Source organism: Chamaea fasciata, unplaced genomic scaffold (genome assembly GCF_029207755.1).
Source record: "Chamaea fasciata isolate MVZ Bird 193981 ecotype frontalis unplaced genomic scaffold, bChaFas1.0.hap1 SCAF_5, whole genome shotgun sequence".
Classification (NCBI taxonomy): domain Eukaryota; kingdom Metazoa; phylum Chordata; class Aves; order Passeriformes; family Sylviidae; genus Chamaea; species Chamaea fasciata.
The window spans coordinates 28,399,055-28,424,353 of NW_027094090.1; the positions used below are offsets into that span (position 1 = coordinate 28,399,055).

A 25,299-nucleotide genomic window follows, 5' to 3' on the forward strand; every position below is an offset into this window, starting at 1 on the left:
ATTTGTCTATGAAGAATTTTCTTTTTAATAGACATCACCTTTTTAATGACTTGGTAAATTCTAGGAAAAATACATTAGAAATCACTTTAAAAAACTGTCATTTTTTACAACTTATTACAGCTTTAGAGATCTCATTTAGAGATCTCTTACAAAAGAGAAAAACCATCCCTGGACTGCTGAAATGATCCCCTGGTAGTGATTTGTTGTTTATTTGTTGATACAAATAAATGTGAGTGAGCCATCTGAACAACCAGCAGTCTGGGAGTCCTGAGGCAAAAAACATGTCCCATTGAATCAAAACAGATGCACTGCAGAGTTATTAAAATATTTTACTTAAATTTTACATTTCTTTTGAGTATTTGTGTGGAAGATGTGGAAATATATTCAACTTTTTTTTTTTAATAAATAGGAAGGTAATAAGTTTTTTTGTTTCAGTTCCTTAGAAATTTGTCCTACTAAAAACTGAGAAGCTAAATTTTGTTTACAGACTCTGTGAGTTTCTGTAGAATTTAGCAAGAAGTACCATAAATTTGTCTAGAAAAACATTAGTAAAAACTAGTTTACTAAAAAAAAATTTAATGAGTTATCCCATCTTTGTCATAGTGATAGTTTAATGTTTCTCTTTAATTTAGAAAGACAAAAGTATAAGGAAGAGATGATCAGAGGAGTATTTGACAAATATGCTTTTACATACTAAAGTTTCAGGTGTACAAAAGATAGTAATCACACATTTGCTCATATTAGATAAATGTGAATATATAATATTAATGACTCCAAAATTTAAGTCATTCCAGTTATTATAATTAGAACTTCTAAGTATTTTGATTTGGCATTTTCCACCTGCTGATGCAGGTAGCAGTCATACATAAACAGATGTATTTTCAACAAATTACATTTTCATTGAGCAATGAGAGAATTTATTAATATGTACTGGGTTTACATGGCCAGATTTCAGTAGTGGGGGGCCCCAGGGGTGGTTTCTTTGAGAAGCTATCAGAAACTTTCTCTAAGAGAGCCAGTGCCAGCTGGCTCCAAGACAGACCCTCCACTGGGCATGGCCAAGCCCATCAGTGACTCTTCATACCCTGTCTCTGATTTGACTGCTAATAAATTAAGCTGTTTTTCCTGTGATAGTAAGTGGTAAATGACTGCTCCCTGACCTTTTTCCGTGAGCCTTGCATTGTGTTTTTTCACCTTTGTCCAGCTGAGGAGGGGAAAGGGTCAACCCACCACATAAACTAACTTCAACCAGCTAATTTTCTGTCTAAGTATCCAAAGTGATTGTAGAATTGAAAGACAATAATGGAAGCTTGTTTGAGGTGGAAAAAAAAACCAAACTGAATTTGTTTTTTGTGGGACAGTGTTGTGTGGAGATTTTTTGTTGTTTTGGAGATTTGTTTGTGTGTTTTTGCTTCATTGGGGTTTTTTGGGTTTTTTGTTTGTTGTGGTGTTTGGTTTTTAAAAAGACTTCTGCATACATCTTATCCTGTATTCCAGCATAGATAGCAAGCAAACACAGATAACCCAACTTCTGTGTTCTGAACCATAAGACAGTGGGGAAGCAATGTTTTGTGTTCTTGTAGTTGGTTTTCTTTGTTTACATTTTTTGGATATGTGTATCTGAGTTGCAAGTTTATGCTTGCTATGGAAGTATTATTTTTTCATACTTTTAAGCTATAAGTTATTTCAGTTACTGGAATTCATATATTGCAGTATTAGTGTACTGGTTACAGCAGAGAAGTGGACAGAATTTCAGTATTTTTGTCACACATGAATGGCGAGAGTTTAAAATACACATGCTTCCTAATAAAACTCTGGGCATGTCAGTAAGATAGCATGCTTTGCTTTGTGCTGACCTGCTGCTTTGAATGATCCCTTAATATAATTTGCTTTTTTTGAAAATAAATAATAGGATTATCTCATGTTACTAACATTTTCGTTCCCTCTTCACTCTGAGAGTATTTATGATTTGTAGTTATGTGATTTCTGTTTCATAATGTAAGCTGTTGATCTGTCTCAAAAAACGGAAGAGTGCAGACTCTGCAGTGGTTTGTTAAATGCTGTTCTGCCACAGACAACTATCACAATTAGCTTTAATATGTAGTCCTGTTTTCTGGTCTTTCTTGTAGAGTATTTGATGAGTCAGTTTTTTCATGTTTTCTTCAGGAAACTTTTAACCTGAGATTCAGCCTGTCTTTTTTAATGTGCCGTAAGGCATTGTGAGAAGACAGATAGAGATAGTGCTGAAGGCAATCTTGCCCCCATATACCGCAGCTGTGTTACTTACTGAAGAGTGGCAACAGCCTTGCACACAGCTATGGGTGTGATAAAAGAATGAGTTAGCTGCAGAGCAGTCAGTTGGAATCTGTTGGCTGTGCTGTCAGGAGGAAGGGACAGGAGGTTGTGTGAGGGACAGAAAGGGTAAGATGTCATATGAGGGACATCCAGGGTTAGGTGGCCCTGCTTGGGACAGGAAGGAGCTAGCCTGAGCTTCAAAGGGAAGAGAAAAGAGAAAGAGCCAGAGCTGTGTGGAACTGCCCATGGGAGGCTATGCAGAAAAGGTATGAGAGACTTCAGATAACAAGGAGCTGATGCTTGAAGCCTTCTTTGGTGTCAGTCATACCTCCTCCGTCAAGGCATCAGTAAATAGCTTGCACCTACCTCTTGCCCTGCTGGTAATTGAGGCTAAGGGAGGGTATGAGAAAGCTTTTAAGAGATGAGATGAAATCTGGGAGGTGTTCCAGGAGAGGGCACTCCAGGGGCTTTGTTCTTAAGGGAGATGCCTGTGGGATCTACATTTTGCTGTAGTAGAGCATTGGGCATATTCCTGGGAAGCTGCTGTAATCTAACATTAAATGACAGTTTTTCACGTTCAAAGTGCAGTTCTTTAACATTTGTGGAAGCCTCACCTCCTTCAAATGTGCCATAAACCATGTCCTTACAAAAGTGGTTGTGTTTTGGTTTTGTTTTAGTATCCTACTTGAGAATAGCATACTATTTGGTTCTTTCCCAAGTTGTGAAATGTAAACTTCATGCCTTGACTCCTTCCAGCCATTCTATCTGTATGCAGGCTGGCTGGCAGGACTGCAAGGGAAGAGGCACCTGAGCAGGGCGGCCAGGAGCCCCCAGAGGGTGTGTGACCAGGCTGCCAGAGCAAGACAGAATACATCTGGACGAGGGGCTGGACTCTGCTTTTGTGTGGTGCCAGGTGTTTCTCACATGGAATTGTTTCTATTCTTTCAAATTTGTTTCCCTTTCATTATGGTTTTGTTTCATGATGGTGTTGTTCAGGTGAAATGAATCTTAACTTGTGTGCACCTGTTTCCAGTTGTGGGATTTTGGGGGGAAATTGAGTGAAAGGGAATGCAGAGTTAGATACTCCAGGCCATGTGGATTTGCCTGACTTTTCCCCTCTGGTCTCAGTGGGCTCAGCCTCTCTCAAGGTTAGAGTGTAGTTATACCTATCCTTGAATTTCCTGTGCTTTGAGCAACAGATAACTAGCACTGTTCCAATGGCAGCTTTCCAGTAGTACCGTGAAAGAAAAATTCCTTCAGGGTGAAAACTCTTCTCTAATGGTTGCCATGGAAACAGAGAACTGCATGATTATATGGATTAATATCTCCGCTACATGTAAATGTTCTGCAACCTTCCCTGCCTTATCATTTAGGAGAAACATTGATTCTCTAACCATTAGTGCTTTCAGTTCTGTTATAGCTTATATTTGGGCCCAACCTTTAATGCAGAAAAATAGCTATCTATTTAACTAAATGGATTGATTTCAGTCCTGCTGCCTGTTCATGAATTTAGTAGGCAACATTGTTTTTCTGTTGTTGTTGCATAAGGTGCATTTTGTAGTTTAATTTAATATAATCAATTCTTCAAATACTGTACTAATATCCAGGGGATATGACTACTTTTTCCCATCATTGCCCCTGTGACATTTCTGGTAAAAACGATTCCTTAAGAATATTCCAGAGGATGTGTAAGACAGGAGTTACAGTCAAAATGATCATAATTGCCTCAATATGCTGTGTGTTATTACTGGAGGGAAATGATTCCAGTGCATTCTGGTCAGGTAGATGAGTCACTGTGCAGTGTTGGAATGTCAGATTCCTCTATCCAAGAGAGAATTATTAATTAAAAAAAAAATTAATGTGAAACTTGACTTAATGTCAACTGGTTTATCCTTAATAAAAGTAAATAATAAACCAAATTTATTTTTTTAAGTGTCATATAACTTTGTGATCACTAGCAGCATAACTACTGTTCTTTTAAACCTCTTCATTTCTGTGGAGTCACTAACATGAAATGTAACCTTCTTAAGATAATTCTAGTCTGATCAGTTTCTGTGTGAAAAACGGTTTTAACAATATATTTTTATTTTATTCAGATGGAAGAATTTTCACTTTGTTCAACAGCAGTGTTAAGGTACTCTTATCCTGAAAGAAAAAAAAATGCACAAAAAGATCACCTCTATTCTTATTTGTCTTATCTAAGTTTTGCTTTAAATTTGGATTTATTTCTCTAACTGCTGTCTGGATGTACACTGAAGATTGCAGTGATTCCATTGGTCATGCCAGCTCTTGCCCTTTGTACCTTTGTCCAACAAGAGCCTAGTGAGTTTTTGTGTTTTGGTGCATAAGTTGGGTTAAAGTTGAAAGGAATTACTTCAAGAATCATATCAAGAAATTAGTTTATTTTGCTTTGCTGGTAACTGAAAACATATCTTAAGTCTGTTTATACTTATTAGTTCTAATATTTATCCTGGTTTTGGGTTTTACTGTGGAAAGACCAAAAGGACTGTTGTGTCTGAAGTGACATTTTGTAATGAAAAATTTATTTTCTTGTAAAGATGTGACTGTGGATGAAAGTTTATGTTTACAGAGAAGGTGGTCTGGCCCAGATGACAAGCTCTTTTTTTGTCTTGAGGACAATACTTGTGATAATGGAGTCTACACAGAGCACAATGACTTCAGTGTGGGGGTCCAGATGTGTAGATATATCTATAGATATCTCTATACATCTGGATATGAATTGTATAGTTCTTAGTTGACCATGTTCATTATTTGTAATGGCATTGTAGTCAGTAATTCAAATGTTAGCTGCTTTTTCATGAGCTAAGAATTCATGTTGCCACTCGCATCTGTGTATTCATGTATGCATGTTGTATGAAAATTGCATGCTTATTGTTTCCAGGTGCTGTATAGCCTTAAGGCAATCTCAGCACTGTCAGCCACAGCACCTCCATTTTCAAGCGTGGTGACTCTACTGAGGCATGGTGGATGTCAAACAAAGTGTCTATATGCTGAAACCACACTGAGATAACATTCAAAATTTTAATGGGCTTTATAGGTAAGGAAGAACATCTTAAATTATGTGTGGTTAGACTTGCTGCTAATCTGAAATTGTGCATGCAGCTCCTCTAATGAACACAAAAAGATGAGCATTTGATTATTATCAGTGAGATTAGACAAAAGTCTGAGACCAAAGAAAAATTGGAGTTTTTAAATGGAAGAAAAAGTATGTTTCACAAATAGTATCTAGACATTTAGACTCAAGGTGCTACCAATGCTCAGTTAGAATCACAAACTGTTAACTGCAGGATTTTTTGAGGACTGCTTCTGCCTAATATGTAAGTGTGTAGGAGTAATGTTCAGTCTTCAGACCTCTTCCTGCAAATAATCTTAAGGACACGTGCCCTGTATCTATAGTATGCTGATCAAGAGAACTATGTTCAGCTGTCTGTCATGCTAACTTGTTACTAGGGTTTCTTGCTGGGACATGCAGAAACAATGCTGAGCATAGTTCAGGAGTTAATATGGTCCCAAACCATTTCCCAGGACAGAGTTTGTGTCTGCTTGGCTCTGTTGTATAAGGTTGCAGTAGTGTGGATATGGGCTATGGCAGTGGAACTCTATGTCAGGTAATCTGGTTCAGAGCATCTTTAATTTCTAGAGTAGACACAGCTGTATAATGCAGATAAACTTGAAGAACATACCAAATTTTAAAAAAATCCAAGTATTGCATGCATTGGCCAGATATTTAGCAGAAATGACATATATATGAAGGTCTTTAAAATCTGATTTTGTCACTATTTTTTTTCCCATCCCTCAGAACAATTTGTTTAGTTTTCTCTTCTTTCACTCTGGAAAACTCTTATTGGTAACAAGGCCCTATATTATTCCACAGAAGGCGTTTCTTTGGGTTTGTTGGCTTATAAATGCATATGTAATATAATGGGCCATCTGTGATTGCTTCAAGTTAATGGCTGAGACAGAGAAATATTTTCTCTATTTCCAGACAAAATGCATGAGCTTGGGTGACTGTGGATTCATCTGTGCCAACAACCTGCTAATCACATTTTTCTTTGGGAGTTTGTTCTAAAGCTGAAGAAAGTTGTAGTGAGTAACTGTGGATTGACAGATGACACTTGCAGTTAATCTTTCCCAAGGCAGATCTTCCTGTGAATTGGATTACTTGTTTTCTGATTCAAGAGGAAGATGTGGTTTTGAGAAAGAAAGTTTCTGAGTTGTACTTGTGCTTCTGACCTAACCACCTCTTTAATTACTCAGTGACCCTGCTGAAGTGATTTACAGGCTCATGGCAAATAATGGAGTGTGGTATCAAAGCATGCGACAAACTCAAATCCATATCACTCATGTCAATGAATTGAGATGAGTAGTAGAGTTCCAATACCAAGGGAACTGCAGTGCATGCAAAGAAAAGCTTCATGAGAAAAAGATGTGATAGTTGATTTAAGAGACACTGTCCAAGGACAAACAGGGGAGCATAATACATCTAGCTATACTGATTGTGTCACTCAGTATTTAGATTCAGTGTTGTTTGTTGGCCAAGCATACACTCTGCATTTGTAATGAAGGCAAAATGGCACATCCCCAGCTGTGAGGCAAAAAGGAATGGCCACCTCCTGATCTGTATGAACCACATCTCTATTTTCAGCACAATCTGAGAGACTGCATCAAGCATCCTTAATATTCTCCAGCTCAAGTGGAGTGTAATTCACTCACCACATGTTGGTCGTAAGATTTGTTTGTATATAAAATAGGGTCACTCTTAGTTTAATTCCACTGCAATTTTTTGTTCTTCCTTCCATGTGCCCACTGCCCCCTCCCTTCCCTCAGTTCTCCAATTCAGTAATTTATTTCAGGGTCTGTTACTCGTTCTGCTTACTATCCTGGAAATGTGTGGCTCCTAGAAAGCTACAGGTGGTGATCCTTTTGATTTAGGAAGTTGTCATCCTTGTTTTGGCAAAAAAATTCAATACAAACGAAATCCCATGGAAACTCAGGACAATATAGATGCATAACAGCAGGTGCCTTTTCCACTGTCAGAAACATTACTGTTAGCAGTCATAAACCTGCATGACCTAAGTTTAAATTCACTTAATTGGGTTAATTGCTAAGGAGACAGTCTAGGAAAATGGGGCTCAACAATAGCGGCAAAATATGCCTCTGCTTCTGAAAAAATTCTTGAGCAATTAGCCAACAATTTCTTCCATGCTACCACACTGATGTCAACAATGCCCCTAGATAGTGTAAGTATGCTGCAATTATAATTTTGCATGGATCACGTAAGTAGTTTTAGAAATGATACCATAAAATTAAAACATTAGTTTGCTATAAAAGGATGTCTTTTAGCCAAAGCAGATTGGCACTGTTTTTGCCATGAACCAACACTTCTGTTTTGGCTTCATCTCCAGGATAGTAACTGCAGTAACTGGGACAGAGCCACACAGATGTCTTGGTGGCGTACTCTGGTATTAAAGGAGGAGACAAGTACTGTTAAGTCAGCACAATTTTTGCCTAGGAAAAATTATGGAGAAGTTACAAATGAACATTTTCAGATAACAAGGTTCCAGGCTTTGTCATCAGTTCATGCAAGCTTCACCCACTAACAAACACCTCTCCTATCTGTGGAGTGATTTTATTCTTTTTTCCTGTTCAGTTCAGGATGAATAATTCCCATATCCTGTTGAACTGGTCACCTGTGTCACTATTTGTTCAAATTAGATGTTCATTTGAAAGCATACAGGTATCATAAAGTAGGTTACACTAACTTTTACACTTTTTTAGTATGAAGTTATATTCTAAAGAAATGACCTTGAAGCATATATTTGAGCAAAAACTACTCAGAAAGGCCTAATGTAACTACTACTAAAGAAAAAAAAAAGCATTTTTGGTCTTGGGAAAATTGTTCCAGAATGTAACAGTTCTTTTACATGAAAGCACTGTCATTTAAAACAGGTGAAAGACTAGGTGTGCTCATGGAGAATCCCTCAAGGTCCTTAAAATAAGCCGTTTGCTCGCAACAGATAGTGGATGAAGAATTTTGGTGGTTTGGCTAGAATGTGATTTTTTTTTTAGGAAGTTATAATTTGATGAACTAATTAGAAAGGGATACATCTCCATGGACATACAGGGTTAAATATTAGGAGGTCTTGGGAAACCTCTTTTTTCCTCCCTGCCTTGGAAGAGGTAAGTTGGCCCTGGCTTCCAGGGGGCTGTGCCCGCCTGGCCTCCTGGGCCCAGGGCTTTTACGGGAGGCGCACCTAGCTTGGTACCTCCCGGGCGGCCGGAGGAGGGGATGCGAATGTGCCCCTAGCCTGGCCCAGATCAGATTTCTAGGAGCTGTTATGTTGTTTGTGGGGGCTGAGCCTCCCCCCTCCGGTAACTCCTGGGTAGAGGAAGAAGGGGGGAAGAAAAGCCCAGCTTGCTTAAGAAATCAAAAGCAGCTTTGCAGCTGGGTAGGTGGCCTCGTAGGGGTTAGAACCTAAGACTGGCTCAGCCTAGTGAGGCCTGACCGTACTGCTTTCGGTCCCTGCCGGGAAGAACTATTATGCCCTCTGTAGACCTAAGCAAGATTTAACTCTTTCCTAACACCAGATGGAACTTCCAAAGCTCTAGCCCTTCCCTGAGCGAGAACAGACAAGGTAGTGCTAAGGGGGACAAGGGAATGAAGAGTTGCTTTATTGGTTAGACTTCTCTAGGAAAATCGTGGAGAACAGACTATTTCTTGAAACACATGAATGCTGTTTGGAGGGGGATGCTTGGCTCTAGTTAAAAGTGATACGAAACCTTTTGCTCCTAAGGAAAAAGAAAATCTCCAGTTTTAGAGATGAAGGTGATTTTGGAGATAGAAGAAGAGAATTTTCGTTTTATACTCGAGGAGGCATTCTCAACAGTACCCTTAATAAGCTGATAGGCCCTTATAAAGCCATAAAAAATCTGCTAATGAGTAGGATTTCATAGGTTGCAGAAGTTTCTTTTGAGCAGCTACAGATTCATGACATGGGAGCCATCAGAGGACTGTTTCTCTTGTAACAATGTCTCTATAAGACTCTGAGAGAGACTCCTCTCCTAAAGAACTGACAAAAGATGATTTTTAAATGATAAAACTGACTGAAAAATCACAATTTTTGTCTCTTTATGTTGTTTGTAAGAAAGTAAGCAGTTTGTGGGTAAGGGAGAGTGTTTTGAAAGTTCCATTTTTGATTGCTATTTTCTTGTTTTTAGTGTGTGTTAATAAAACTATCTGTTTACCTTTAAGTTTAAGCCTACTTTGCTTCTCCTGATCCTATCTCACAGAGAGAAAACAAAAGTAAACACTCAAACCACTACACTAAATTTAGCAAACAGAGATAGGTGAACATGAAACCACTACAAGAATGAAAAAGGGTGGAAAAGGCAAAGATCATAAAAAAACACAGGCTGGATGGATGTTCCTAGTGTATTGGTTGCTGTTAATTTCATCACCAATTGTACTAGATACCCTGCTTTATTGGTGAAGTGTCAATATTTGATTATTTTGTGAACTGGTTGATGTTTATTGTGCCTTCTGAATTGCAAAGAGGTGTAATAAAAATCCTTAGCCTTGCTATGCATTTCATTTGTGTACCATTTATTGGTGTTCCTGCAGAGCTAAATGTCGTAGTAAAGTAGAACATTGGAATACCTAATTAAGTGTTTCAGAGGGATATGTGCTAAAAATAAAACTTATGAGTGGTGGCAGTTTGCTTTTCTTAGAAGTTCTAAATGTGTAAAATATAGAAGACAACTTCAAGCCTATACTTGAATAGGATTTATTTTAGTAGTGTTACTTACAGTCTGCATCATCGGGGGACTCTTTCAGTTATTTCTTTCAGAACTGGATCAAACCCAATAATGACTGAACCACTTAAAATCTCCCAACACTTTAACTGTCAATTATTTATTTATGTGGCCTTCAGTCTTTACTGGCAGGAGAGTAGTGGTTAACCCTTCCAGAGGTACGATTTTCCAGTATGTTGCATGCAGCAGTCGTGGCACAGCATGGCTCTCAGAGGACTCTCTGACATTTGTTTGCCAGCAGTGATAAAACTGTCCATTGTAGTTTTGCTGACAATCAGCAGAGTGATTATGGATTTATCTGGTACTGTAGAAATGTGTGGCACATTGACAGCTGAAAAAATGATTTAATTTTGTTTCCATACAAGTATACAGCTAAGTGCTTAGTAATAAAGCAACATTTATAAAGTAAATATTATGATGACTTAATGCACCCACAAAAGTGTAATTCATGTTTCTTGGAAATGAATGATGAAGGAGGAATTCTATCACATGAGAAAAAAATTAGAAAATTAAAGATACAGATAGATTAATATGACTAATACTTTTCTTGATTAAATACAATTTGAAGTTTACTAATCCTGTGAAAATGTGGTTGTTTCCTTCAACTAAATAGAGCTTCATTAATTGCATTTAATACTCCATAAATCTATTAAAGAGCCTTAAGATTTCCTTAACAGAGAGGAAATATGTGTTGTGTGTTGAAATGTTACTGTTACGTTAATAGCAGTAATCCAAAAGTTATTGTGAAATGTAAGTAATTGAATTGGCACTGTTAAACACAAAGAATGTGTGTACAGGTATGAGAGTATGTTCACATGAACATGTGAAATCATGACTTAGAAAAAGGAGACCTTTTAGCTCTGAGTTGAAAGGGAACCAAAAGGATCGAGTCCAGCTTTTTCTATGACTGTGAGCAAGCCTACATAGCCCTATGAGAAGTCTCCAAATTCAGTTATTGATCATATGAAATAATAAATGCTAATTTTATTAAGAAATTATATTAGTGTTCTGTTTTGGTTTTGCACATACATTCCAACGTAAAATAAAATTTTTCACTTCTGTGAAAGATCTGAAGGCTTATAGCTCATACAAGAATACTTTGTGGTCTAGCAAAAACACCTTGCAGTGACAGATTTAAGAAGCTCAGTTTATTTAGTTTAAAAAGAGGACTTCAGAGTTGACCTAATGAAAGACTGTGAGTACCTGCGCTGGGAAGAGAAAGCTACTGTTAGAGAGTCCTTTAATTTGACAAAATGCAGCAGCACTGTAAACATGGAATTTGAAAATGCAAGAAACAGTGGTAAAGTACAGTAAAATGTATTTTTAAAGAGAAGGATTATTTGCTCTTAGATTAACCCTAACCAAGATGAACTATTTCATAAAAGCTGCATGTTAGTGTTTTTAGAAGTTATGAGACCTTGATGCAAGAATTACTGATGATAGTTGGTGGTATGCATTATACATACATGTACTAAACTGTTTCTATGGAATCCCGCTCTCTGGCATATATGGCTTTTCATAATATATTATGGGAGTATATTGGCTGTTGAATCTGGTTTTTCAAATAATGGGATCGGACTGCCGGGGGATGTTTCCAGGAGCTTTATTGTGGCATCAGTCTCAGTACAGGATGAGACAACTGAAAGATGGCAACAACTCACCTCTTGCCAACAGCAGCCAAAATTCTCTGTGTTGCAAGGCCTTTTAAAAGTTTTTTGGCCAACAGGCTAATGCTAAAAGCTTACAATCGTCTACTTAAGCCAATCAATAAACGCTACACGTACACCTTATAGTATACAAGAGTTGCTTGTTTTATATTTTTTGCAGCTCAGAAACTTTCCATGCTCCAAATATTTCAAGGCCTAAAATTCAACTCTGTGTCAAACCTCTGTCTATGTAAGCTAATTGCAATGCTATGAAAGTCCTTTGCTTTTTCAGTTCCCACAATTTTCCCACAATTGGCAAAGAAAATTACAGTAGTAGTATGTTGCTTCATGACTGAGACATACAGGTAAAAGAACTAAACTTGGATTTGTGGCAATGTTAATCCAAACAGAAAACCAGTTTTGGAAAACCTAATTTCTCAGAAGCATAAACTGTATAACAGATTTAATGCAATCTATACTATATGAAAACAAGTCTAATACCTAACAGCCTAGATTTTTTTAAGCAAAGTATTTTCAAATCCATTATAATGTTGTCTTACTTTCCAAAGTTTTCATTGTTTATTTATCGTAGAGTGATTAGTTTCTTTCCATGTAACTTTGCTGTAAAGTGTATTCGCAAAAGCTCTAAGATCCTTAGATGATAGAGACTACAGAAGTATAGAGATGAAGTGTTAGATAGAGGTACAGCTTAAAAGTCATATGGAGAGACTTTTCATCCAAGATTGTTCAGGAAACCACTTCATTAAAACAATTTCTCATTTTTCTTTCTATTGGCAGTTTTCCAGTAGTTAAACAAACAGTGACAGTATGCAACATCCTCAGCATAGTACAATTTGTGTGACACAGCAAATACCAGAATAAAAGTAGATTCTTTCAGAGTAGCCAGACAAAGCCTATAACCCATATTATTTAGTGTTATTCTTGGTGTGCTGTTACAGTTAACAATGAGTTGTAGCAGCTCATGAGAAGTTTTCAAAATAGAATCAGGTGAATTTATCAATTTCACCCAAGTTCTTAGAAGAACATTAGAGTTGTTTAGTCTTCAACCACCTAATTCAGTAATCTAACAAGCAAGGAAAAGCCTTTATACTGTAAAAATTACTAAGCTACATGAATCCCAATCAAGTTACTCTTATGTTCCAGTTATGAATGTACTTGACTGAATAAAAAATGCCTTCTCCAGTGTTCATTTATCTCCAGCTCTCCATGCCTATTAAATATTTTCATAGGCTTGATTGCTTGAGAGCTGCAGTCAAGTACCTTCAGATCTGTATTCTCTTTCCTTTTAGACATACCCTTGCTCATTAAATTTGATCTCTTGAGAATAATATTCCATAAACAGGTTGGAAACAAATTATGTTAAATCCTTGGAAAGGTTATGAAGTATTTTTACCCCGTCTAACTGGGGAAGTGAGAAAAGATTACTTCCATAGTTATACACAGATTCCTTTCCATAATTAGTTCCCTTAGATGATTTTATCTTCCTCTTAAAGGCAAAAAAGTTGTGTCAGCTGAGTCTCAAGTGCAAAGAATTTTCTTTTAGGTAGAAGCTGAGAAAATCTGGACAGTGTCCACAGTATGGAGCCACTGCTGCTGTCTTTCCCTTGCTTGTGGCAGCCCTGCTGCTCTGCAGTTCTATGCTCAGGCCCTGGGAAGCGTGGGGAAGTCTGGGATGTTTTCATGATCCCTCTGAATGCTTCCTTAAATATTTTGCTGATACTCATCTAACTCAATTGAGGTATCTAAAAGGTAGATATTTATGTCTGAGTTAATCACTCAGGAGGAGTAGGCATATTTCCATAATGATTCACTTAACCCATTTTTTTCTGAACATGAAGTGAATGTAATGCCTGAGACCTGTGTATTTAAAAAAATAAATATTTAAGACTAGGTCAGAGGAATTCAAACCTTTTTTTCACCATTATGTTTTGAAATAATCTCTCTCAAACTGCCCAATGTGGAGATGCATGATAACAATATTTGCAGTAACTGAGTTTAGCCCAGGTTTGCCATAACAGTGGGCTGGGTGATACTCTTCACTCCTCACTCATGATGAAAGGGAGAGGAACTATGCCAGAGTTTCATTTAGCACTGGAAACTGATAGGAAACACCCTTTCTCCAGAGGAGGGGTTCTGAAGGAAATAAGTTGGTGATAGGATGTGATGAGTGTGCTTAAATACATTGCATTACTTAAACCATTCAGTTTATTCAGACAGTTTATTAGGCTGAAAATATGCAGTAAGTCCTGTGTAGTAACAGTTCAGCAATACTAAGTGAGGCCTGAAGCAGGTGTGCCTGGAAAGCTGAAAGCACGCTTTTGCTGATGTCTAGGTGCATCTGTACGTATCTGAAAGATTATTCCATAATAGTGCCAGTAGTGAAGGAACTTTCAGATGGATTTGGTTGTGCTCTTAATTCTGAAGTGGAATGTAGTAGATTTTCACTCGAAAAAGAATTGCTCCATTTGTTCCCCCATATCACAAAAAACCCCCCGCAACCAACCAACCAACTGACCCAGTGCTTTATTTTTTTTTTTTTATGTCTGCTGCGGTACGATGAAATTTACAGTCCTAAGTACATGAAAATGAAACAGAAAAAGAAATATGTTTAATACACTCTGAACATTCAAGAACTATTCAATATGAATGTTCAGTAAATGAAGAACAGATATTAATTAATATTGTGGCTATTTGAAAAAATGTTTTTGAAATTGTGTGCTGAAAGTAGACTCAAATAGACTAGACATTTGTGCATACCGATCTTGTATACCAGGTCTGTTTCAGCATTAAAAATTTAATGTAGACTGTCTTTTTTCTTTTACCCCAGTCAAAACTACGTTAATTCTTTTGAAATTAATAAAATTCACTTCCTAGAGCACAAACAGGATGTGAAATGCTCTGCAGGTAAAACACAGATCCCAGTATTAGATGCACACTCTTTATGTTTTAATATTTAAAGTTGTTTCTCTTCTGAATAATGAATCTGAAGCTAATTTTTTATCAACAAGGCATAAAAATCAAAGATCATATAATCAAATGTCTTTTTATATGACACAAAATAATATGTTGGCAGAAATATTTTTAGAAATTGCTGAGAGCATAAGGGACAGAAAAATATCTCAGAAGTGATTATATTTCCTACTCCTTTTTGTATTGTTATTAATGTCTGTCCTCTTTTAGGGAAGCTTACTTATTTGATAAGCATTCCAGAATATATGTCAGTCTGTGTAGCCTCATACTACTTTTTGATAAACTCTTAAGACTTTTAATCCAGATCAGCAGGTAGATGGCAAACCTGGGTTCACCTTTCATAACACACAAGACCAACCTTAGCAATCATTTGTAGAGCTCTTTCTGTAGGCAGCGGTGAAGCTATCTCATGTTCCACACTCTGAAGGCTGTGAGGGGAGAGCCTCGCTGAGATTCTCTCTTCTGCTTCTGGATGTGTGATGAACAGATTTCACCAGACCACTGAAGTACTTTGACTTGTGAAAAAAAGAGCTGAGCTACAGATGGTTATGCTTGCGTTGTGGGTGAGCATTGGAAATTAGCGAAGCAGGAGCGTTATTTAGTATTTTGATACTGTGATGCCATCAATCAGCTTCTGCTGATATTTTAATTTCAAATTTTAAACTGATTTTCCAAATAAAATCCAGTGCTCAAACTTTATTCCTGGAATGCTTAACCTCATAATGGTGTAAGTATGCAGTCACAGTTTTCCTATTTCCTAAATAGATATTATTATTATAAGAGTCAAGTAAATGTATAATTCTATTTTAAATCTTTCAAAGCAAGTTCATTATCATTCTGTGATTTCAGAAAAATGAAGCAGTTTGAACTTTATTTTTTTGATAGTAAGTCCGTAAATGAGAAACTCTAGTCTTTGAATCCTATATTCAGATAAAACCCATGAAGAGTTTCCTACTTGCACATACTTTTATGTCAGTTTTCTGTCTTGAACCTTCTTTGATAATTGCTTCAGAATGAGAACAAAATACCACTATGTTCATGTTAGTCACATGTTTGTAAATGAAGAGCTGCCAGTGCCAGTGATGGCTTTGTTCTATGTTGATTAGGCCACGTCGCCATGCTGTGCAGCTTGTCCTGAATGTGCTTCACTGGTTCAGAGCAAGGCGGTGTGAAGGGGAGGCTCCTGCTCACACAGCGAACCTCGTGCATGGGGCTGCCTGTGGCTTGCTGTGCGGAGAGCTCAGCGGGAAATAGCAGCTTTTGATCTTTAAGCTTGAACGTGCTAAACGTTTGATTTTTGGCCTGCTTTGAATGGTGTTTCCAATCACCTTGCTGTGATATTTTAGGACTAGTCACCAACTCAGTTTGGGAGATCCAGGCGTTGGGAGCCTGGAATGTTCTTCCACCATGATCTGCAGCTTCACCACTGTCCATCCCTCCTCACTGCCTTTCCTTCTCTGTTTTTCTGACTGAAGATTTCACTTAATGCAAAAGGACAAATGACTAGTGGTGTTAGGAGTAAGAAGTACTTCCGATCTACCAATCTTTGCTGGCTGGCTTTCTTTTGCATTGTGTGGTCATTGAGGTTTAAAATGTGACTCGACTAAGAAAGATGATAGGAATTTTTTCTGTGTGACCTGGTAAAACATTTCCTTACTGCTTTTCTGTGTGTATAAAAGGCTGCTGTACTTGTACTGAAGTTACCATTTTGGATGTACTCCTTTTTTTTTTTTTTTTAAATTTCAGTTCTAAGGTGAACAGAGATCACCTGGAAGATAAATCCTTTAATAATTTTTCACTGAGCACAAAAGTTTTCATGTGAGAGTTTTGAACTATTTATTTGTGCTTTGAAATTGTATTGAGAATGTGGTAAGTACATAAGCATGTTTACATATTACATAAAATACTGTGTGTATAAAAATACTGCTTTATTAGAAATACTTTGTCAGCAAATTAACTGGCATTTTAGAGAAAAATTTAGAAGAAATATCTTTGAAACATTGAGTCATTCCAGAGCTCTTGCAGTCTGATTTTTATATGGGTGTTTTTATGTGATTTTATTAGCATGTAAATTTTAGTCTTACAATATTGATGATCAGAGTTTCAGGACAATGAAGAACCACTTTTAAAATAAGCTCAGTTAATTCCCAGAATTTAGATTTCTTTGAAATGTCATTGAGTTTTGATTGATATAGAGTAGTGTTATGCTATGAAAAAAGTTAAAATGTTATTTTTGTAAAAGGTATTTTCAATTTTTTTTCCTTGCTGTGCTTTTTGGAGTTTTCCTCTTGAAATCTGAATTAAAATAAGTTAAATAGCAATGGTTGAGGGTTTATTTGGCAAAGAAAGTAAGTATTGTTTGTTATCTGTTAAAGCTGTTCAAGAGCAGGAGTTTAAAAAAAAATAACATGCAATGCTCTTAACAGTTGCTTATAAGAGAGTAATACATTTTTCCTCATCTGCAATTTCTTGTGTAGAATGAACAAAAGGCTCCCATTTTACCAAGATCAGTGTCAGTTACCTCAGATTAAATATCGTGTACAAATGTACATAATAAACACATAAAAACCTATTAGCATTTCTCTTTACTAACAGAAGATAAAACACTGTGCCAACAATTACAGCATCTGGTTTTGCTCTTTTTGCTTATGAACTGCTATGATCTGCTTTTTCTCATATAATAAAAATTAATGCTAGAATAATGTTCTCTCTGATACATGTTGTCTTTGCTCAAAGAATTTATTGGGTAGCTTCAATTCAGTTTGTGCTCTAAAGTGATAATGTCATTACTTTATGTTCAGTAAGGCTGTTGGGTTTTATATAGAACTAATTACTGTCTAAAACCAGGCTAGTATAATTTTAAAATATGGTGTCACCAAGTATGAGGTCATAATAAATTTAAAAGTAAATGGTTTTAAAAAAATTACCCTGGTTATATTTAGTATGTGCCTCAGGGGTTGGCAAGAGATATGAAAAGGATGCAAATTTTCCCAAACTGCATTCACTGCCTTTTTGAGTGGCATGCACAGTATGTACACATTGGTAAAAATAATTCATATTTATCTTATCTCTTCTGAAACTAAGTGCTAAAACTTCCATTTAACTAATTAAATTTCCAGCTGGTGGTTAGGGAAACATACTCCATTGCTATTTTTAAAGCATGGCAGTTGCTGCAGAGATTGTGCACTCAATCACATTGAAACATCCTTGTAATTAATCGATTGCTATGAAAATTAGTCAATTTTTAAATATATGATCAATTGTATGAATTTTCAATATTACTAAATTAAGCAAACAAATTACTATTTTTTTAGTGATACAAGGGATTGGTACAATGGTTTTTCTCCCCAGCAAATAGATTAGGTACAAGTGAATTGGTTACTACACATTTGCCCACTCACATGGTGGCATGAAAAAGAGCCTAGTCTGTGAATTTAGGAAACCATTAAGGAGAACTTCAGAATGAAATCGAGAAAATTAAGTTCACTAATGGGAATAAAAGGTAGCATCTTCTCTGTGGGTTGATCAACCTTGCATGTATGATTGCTTGCTGAGATAGAAGACATGGGTGTGATGAGTCTGCTGCCTGGGCATTCTTGGTTACCCCTTGGCACTCAGGAGTAGGGTGAATATGGTCTTTAATTGTTGTTGCAAAAACCTAACAAATCCTTTTATCAATTTGAATAGATAAACTCAGGCACTAACAATAGAACATGGCATGGGGTTTATGGGGGCAGGGCTGACACATGACTTTTTTGGTCACTGGAGTTAAGGTCCTTAGTTGTATTTCTGTATGAATGGAACTGAGAGTGTGAAGAGGAAACTACACTCGTGGGAAGAGGGGAAGTTGTTTTCTTTGGTCTCTCACTTGGGAAGCTTTTGAATCAAATGGAGATAAAAAAGGCAGAGTTACATACAGTAACTGAGAAGCTGGAGGTTTATGCCATGGGCAACATACATGCTTGTTGCATTGAGCTTTCTCATCAGGCTGAGGAAACTACCCTGTGTTTGCTGCTTTCTGTCGCTTGCTAAAGGGTCAGAATACTGAGACTCAAGTATCTTCTTTTGAATCTTCTTTGAAGAGAGCAATTCCTTAAAGAAGTTGTCTAGCTGTATTATGTAGAATACCATTCCCCCACTGGTATTTCTTCTGTAGGCACTCAGTATTTTAAAATGTGAATTAGGTGTAACTGATGCCGTTCCGCTTGCTAAGCATGTGAAGCTAGATCTGCAAAGCTGCCTTGACAGCTGTTCTGCAATATTGACTCCATTGCTGGTTTTGTAATTCTTTCTGTTTTCCTGCTTCTCAAAATGTTTATTGTGCAGATGCAGCAAAGTGTTAATCATCTGTTCCCTCATTTTACTCCTTGGAGTGGGTGGACTTTGGAGAGACCCATGTTTCCCAAATTTTAAATACTATCAATGGAGTCTGCTTGAACTGAAATGTTTAGAAGGAGTCAGCCACCTACAAGTCTAGTGAGTTTACTAGGTGCAGTCAGAAGGTCCTTGCTTTGTGTGTTGTCCTCTGTCTTCCTGGGACTAGGTTTATTCGGTTTTGGCTGGAAATTGTCCCAGGATTTGTCACAAAAACTTCTTTATCTGAGACAAGTTGATAGCTGAATACTGTGTCCCCCAGCTGAAGAGCTGCTCTGTGGGGTCTAGCTGCCTACACCTGAGCTACATTTCTCCTCTATGTATGTTGGGATGGGTTTTTATTTTCCAGGTCATGCACCACCTACCAGCTGGTGTCCTGAGTACTGTACTTTTACAACTGGCTAACTGCTTCTCCCAAAAAATAGAGATGTAGGTTTTTTACTGCCTTGAAGAAATTGCAGTTGTACAGCACCTTCATAGCATTGCTTGACCTACTGCCAGCTTCCCCTGCCACCTCTCTTTACTCCACCCTCCATGAGGTGTAAACACTTGGGATGCTGGTAGAAGCCCTGTCTCAGAGCAGGAACCGGGATTGCAATTCCAGCTGTTTAACACATATGTGGGATGTTGCCAGTTCCTGTTCAGCTGCACCTTGTGAGTAATCTTATTGTTACCACCTTTCTTATCTGCTGGGCTACTGTTAGTCCTGTGCCAGTTGTGGTTTGGACCACTTGTGTTGCTATTCACAGTCATTTCAGATTTTGTAATTTCCTTAGCTTATAATTAAGTACTTAAAAGAATACAATTATTTCTGAAACTAGAGAGACAACCTTGCAGAATTTTGTTATGCCTGTTATAGCTGATAGACTAACTGTATAAGGCTGTATTTTCACCAGGACAATCTTTTCAGTGACCCAAACTCCTTTCCATCCTTCAGTGTCATTTTAGTCCATTCACCTGCTTAAAGGTCCAAGTTCTACCTTTCTGTATCTGATAGTGCTGATTCCTGTATCTGATACTGATGCTTTTTAAAACTGTCAGGGTTGTTTTCTAGAACTGGAAAGCTCAGATAACTTTCTTTTGTCTGTGAAATAGTGATAAAGAGTGTAATTATTTATAGATCACTGATCACACTTGGGTAAAATCATGGAATTTAGTTGAGTATAATTTCTGGCATCAAATATAATTTTTTAATATTAGTTAATTAGCTGAAAGAAACATCAGAAAAGTTAATTCTTATAAATCGCTAAGAAGCAGAAATTTCTACTTATAAGTGGAAACTACTCAGTGAATTCTCTGCTTGTGCAGGCAGAAAGAATTTCTGCTCCAAAAACACTGAAAAAATAACGGCATTCTTTTTACTGTGAGAAGCAATTTTCTTTATTCTTGTATAAATCTGCTCTGCCATCAATAGGGAAGGTTTGGCATCCTCCTTGGTTTGAGCTGGATCTTCTTGTCCTCTGGCTTATATTGGTGTTAGCACTTGGAAGCCCTCACAATGATCTGGATCATTGAACTGTTGCAGTTAAAAAGAAAAATGGTTTAGAAAAAGCCCACAGTGCTGGTGGCGACCAGTGACTCATCAAGACATTTAAGCATATCTTGGTAATCTGAAGGTGTGTGTCCAGTTAAACTGCTGTTCTGTGCTTTCTCTGTAGTCAGCAGTGAGAAGGAGGCTCCCTCAAAGGAGAGCCTTTCCTCCAGATGTTCACCAGTGCAGATGACTAACTTGGATGATGAAGCAGACATCTTTTTCAAGCAGCAGCATTTAGATGAGAGCCTTGCTTTGTACTCAGACTGTCAGCCCTGCACTTTGCATAGTTTTAATACTTTACTTTCTTGAGTAATTCTCATTTTGACATTACAAATCTGTAACTCGTTCAACTGATCAGGAAGTGACAGAAAAAGGAAATTTTTTAACAATTTGTGAGAAACCATTTAAAGGTGATATTCTGCATATTGAGCTATCATTCTCTTACACAGTTTTAAACAGCAGTGCCATTTCCTTTCACTGAATACTACCATCTACTAACTGGGATAATTAAAATTAATATTTTATTAGTGACTACCTGTTTTATTAGTGACTTCATTACAAGATAATTACCTATCATATTTTGAGAAAAAATTAATGAAGTAAAGTAAACATTTTGCTGTTTCAGTCCCCAAGTACACAATCAGAGTCATTTATGAACTGGGTATTAATAGTATTAATAATGCACACACTGTATTAATATTACAAATAATAATAATAAAAGTATTTATAATTCATACATTGGTATGATTCCTGCATTCCTGCTCTGAAGTCTTTGTACAGCTCATCATTTGTCAGCATTGCGTATACTGTCCAGCACAGAGAAAGTTAATATTTTATAGTTGAATGTTATGAATAAGGTATGGTGATTGGCTCATGCAAATGAGGAGGAGTTGTTAAGTATGGTGGGGAGAAGTTCTGTTGGGGTTTACAGTTCCTTTGACATGTACTTTTGTTGTTCCCGCATAGTTTTGAACCTTTTTCTGTTCTCCCTTCAATCCTCCCCTCCCCTTTTGTGGTCACTGCCTGGCAGCTCTGGCTGACAGGGCTGTAGAAACGTGTGGGGGAGGGAGTATATTTGCCCCCTGAAGAGGCGGCAGAGTGGGGGACACATGTTGCTGGGAGGCCTGGCAAGGTAACATCGCACCACCAATCGGGATACGAGAAGGGCTTCACCAATGAAAGGCACGGAAGGAATGATTGACAGGCCTTGGGCAGAGCAAAGTATACATATATGGGCAAAGCTATGGACTGTGGGAGGGGCCAGAAGGACATATAAGGACTGCTTATGAATATTAATAAGGCTGATACAATCTCATGTTATAAAAGGCGGAGCTGCCATTTTGTGAGCTGAGCCTCTGGTGGGCAGGAGTCCTATCAAGTTCCCAGCTCTGTTCCCCCTTTGCTTTGTAATTTTACTGGGCTCAAATTAAATTTTATTCACTCATTCCTGCCCAGGTTTTGAGTCGTTTATGACGTGAATAAGGACATATTTTGTCTAGATTTGATACATAATAACTTGTCTAAAATTCGACAAGTTCAGGGAAGATGCGGGTAGCCAGAAAATAATTATTTTATTATTTGAATTCCTACCCGATTCATTGTTAAAGTTTCACTGTTTCTTGCATTTATACTCTGAAATACAGTAGTTTTACCTTAATGGCTTTTGACCATAAGCTATTCATCCATTTCTTACCTGTCATTATTCATAACTCCTAAAGACAATTTAAATGAGTGTTTGCATTTTGCAGCTATTTTTGTGCAAAAATAAATGTTAGCAATAAAGGGATGACATGGGCAGAATAAGATGTTTTGGTGTTAATAGTTGCCCTCAGAACTTTAAAGGCTTAGCACACTGTTATGAATTGAGTCAAGCACAGGGTACTTATTACATCTCTATCTGCAAATCCACATAATAAACTGGTTAATTCTAATGTTATTTTATTTCTTAATCTTTTAATTTGCTTTAGGAAATAGGCAAAAGAACAGATCTAAATGAGAGCTCTGCCTAATGGGCTGGGTCCCAATCCCCACTTTAATAGGAGGTTTCTAATACAGTGGGTATTTTCTCTGACTGATAATTCCCCAGGTTCCTACACTGATTTTTGTTCCATCTTTAAACATTCCTATCCTTTGCAGTCAATATATACCTAACACATGAATCACAGCCTGAAAGTGCCTGTCTCTCTCCACTCATGATGACATAATGAGCCTACACGGCATGGTGGCTTTTGTAACTTGGACCTCTCTGTGATGTGCTGTGATGAGATGGGATGAGTCTTGATTTAGGTATTGCTTTACCTAAATCCTCTGAAGTGGTCAGTGTCCTGCATGTGTTCAAAGAAAGAACATCTCATGCTTTTACAGTCATAGAATGGGTTAGCTGTCTTTTTCTGGAGAGCACTAACCAAGAACTGGAAGACCTGACTTTGAGTCCAGTGCAGTTGAGGTTTTTCTGCCTCAGATGAGTTCCTTACCTGCTAAGCTAAATTATGGGAATGTGCATGTGGGGTGACTCCCAGTTTTGAAGACATGTTACTGTGTCAAAAATAATCCTTTTAAAAGAATATGTGAGGTTCTGCTCTGTCTTCTCCAATGATGAGTGTGTGTATTTCTTGTCTGGGAATATGCAGTGTTGAAACATGGCAGCACAAGTGAATTTCCATTCTCTCATGTGTAGTTAGATGGACATCCAAATGTCCATTAGACAGTAAAGCTATTGCTTTTGCCTCACCTCTGCTTACCTCTGCTTCTTAAAACTAGGTCCAAGTAATTTTGGTCTGTTTCTGTGCCCCACAGTAAATTATTTTGCTGCCTTATGCAGAAAAAATATTTTCTCAGGAACACAGGGACAGCAGTACTCTCCTGTTATGTGTTTGAAGGTTCTAGTTCACAGCAGAGTCAAGGTCTTTTTGAGTAAGAAGAGAAACAGGGGAGTTTTACAGTCACTGAAAGTGTCAGAGAGGAAGGGACCTCCTCATGACAGTGTGGCTGCAGTGTTTCCTTGAACAAAATAAGCGAGTAAGTTCACTGCCCATTTTACCATCCCTTAAGACAGAAGCAATTATCAAGTTCAGATCTTAAAGAGATGAGAAAGTGAATGAGGAGGATACAGTGTGGGGTGGGTCTTTGTAGACTGATGTCTTTTGTTAGTAATTTCTGAACGATGTAGATGGCTGGAAGGAAAGGGATTGTTTACATGACCCATGTTCCAGTCTGTCATGTGAATGAACTGGGATGACATTTTAAGATCTTATTCAGGGGATGAAATCTAGTTCTGATCACATGAAAACTCCAATTGGCATTTTATTCAAGGTGCCTTTGTCTTACTTTACTTTTAGGTTGAAAACAGGCCTCTCCACTCCACTGCATCTGCCTTTTTTGTTACTGTAAAATTGGCCAAGCCAGAGAGTTTCAGCCAAATGCAGCTCATGGGATGGTTCAAATGTGTCTCCATGGCTAAGCCCAAAACTGATGGGGCAGGGAGGAGAGAGCCAGCAGGGCTCCAGGGGCAGTGTTCCACATCATCCTAGAAACATGTTAAACATCCCATCTTGATGCGTGCAAAATGTAAATCTTCTACCTAGAAAACAGTTTTTGTCTACCTATTGTGCAGCGTGTCTTGTAGCTTTCTGTTTTTCGTGTCCAGAAAGGTTTGCTGACTCTCTGTTGATGCTTTGACAGTTGCCCATGAATAATGTAAAAAGAGCATTTAGTAAATACCAAAGCCCTTGGTTCAATACCTCTTCAGACCATTTAGGCAAGACAGAGCTAATATAAAGCTGATGTAAAGTTCTGAAGATAACAAATGGCAGTAGAAAGGTAGTACTTTTACCTTTTCCTGCTTATAGCTGTAATGGTGGAAAACATAATAGGAAACTACAAATCATACTAAACTAAACATGATGATTAAAAATTACCACTCTTGAAGTTAATGCACTGTAAACTGATGGAATCAAGTGACACAAATACCACTGAGGGAAAATATAATGAGGGATAAATAATGACGAGTAATGCTGCCTTGACATTTACGATCATCGGGCCGAAGATAGGGAGGATGGATTTCTTGAAGAACTCTGCCATGAGTTAGCTAATAATAATCTTGGATTGGAAAGTAGTTCCTGGGAATCAGGAAACAGCTGTCCACTTAAGGGGTTTTAAAGGCTTTATCAACTGGTAATTGTAATTTAGAGTGGGAACTTGAACCACAGTCCATTCACATGTGGTTGTCATTTTGTAGAATGACAGAGCATCAGAATAGTTTGGAGAAACACCTTCTAGAAATGTACAGGAGCAGACCTGTACTATATGACATGGCAGGATGCGTCAAGGTAGGGAGTCTGGCCTGGGAAACCACAAGTAAAGCATTATATTCTCTATCAGAGGAGTATTTTGGGGCACAGTTAACAGCTGTTGCTGAATGAATTGTTTCAGCATTTTTCTAATACCCACAGCAGCGCCAAGAGTTGCCCTGAGGAAAGGATGCAAAGTACAGCTGAGCTATGGAGTTCATCACCTGTATCTGGCTGTTACAGGGGTTGACAAACTTCAAAACAGTATTATACACCTTATTTCTGAGACTTTAAGAAGAACTGTATCTTTTCTGGGATTTTATTTAATACATTTTAA

The 25,299-nt window shown here is 37.6% G+C and overlaps 1 protein-coding gene across 1 annotated transcript in view; it reads left to right on the forward strand.

Moving 5' to 3' along the window:
* Positions 1-2,338: 2,338 nt before the first annotated feature.
* CNTN1 (contactin 1) overlaps positions 2,339-25,299 on the forward strand; it is a 200,348-nt gene continuing 177,387 nt past the window's right edge. Inside the window, exon 1 of the mRNA XM_066183095.1 lies at positions 2,339-2,561. The gene's annotated coding sequence lies outside the window, so the exon portion shown is untranslated. The remainder of the gene's footprint in view (positions 2,562-25,299) is intronic.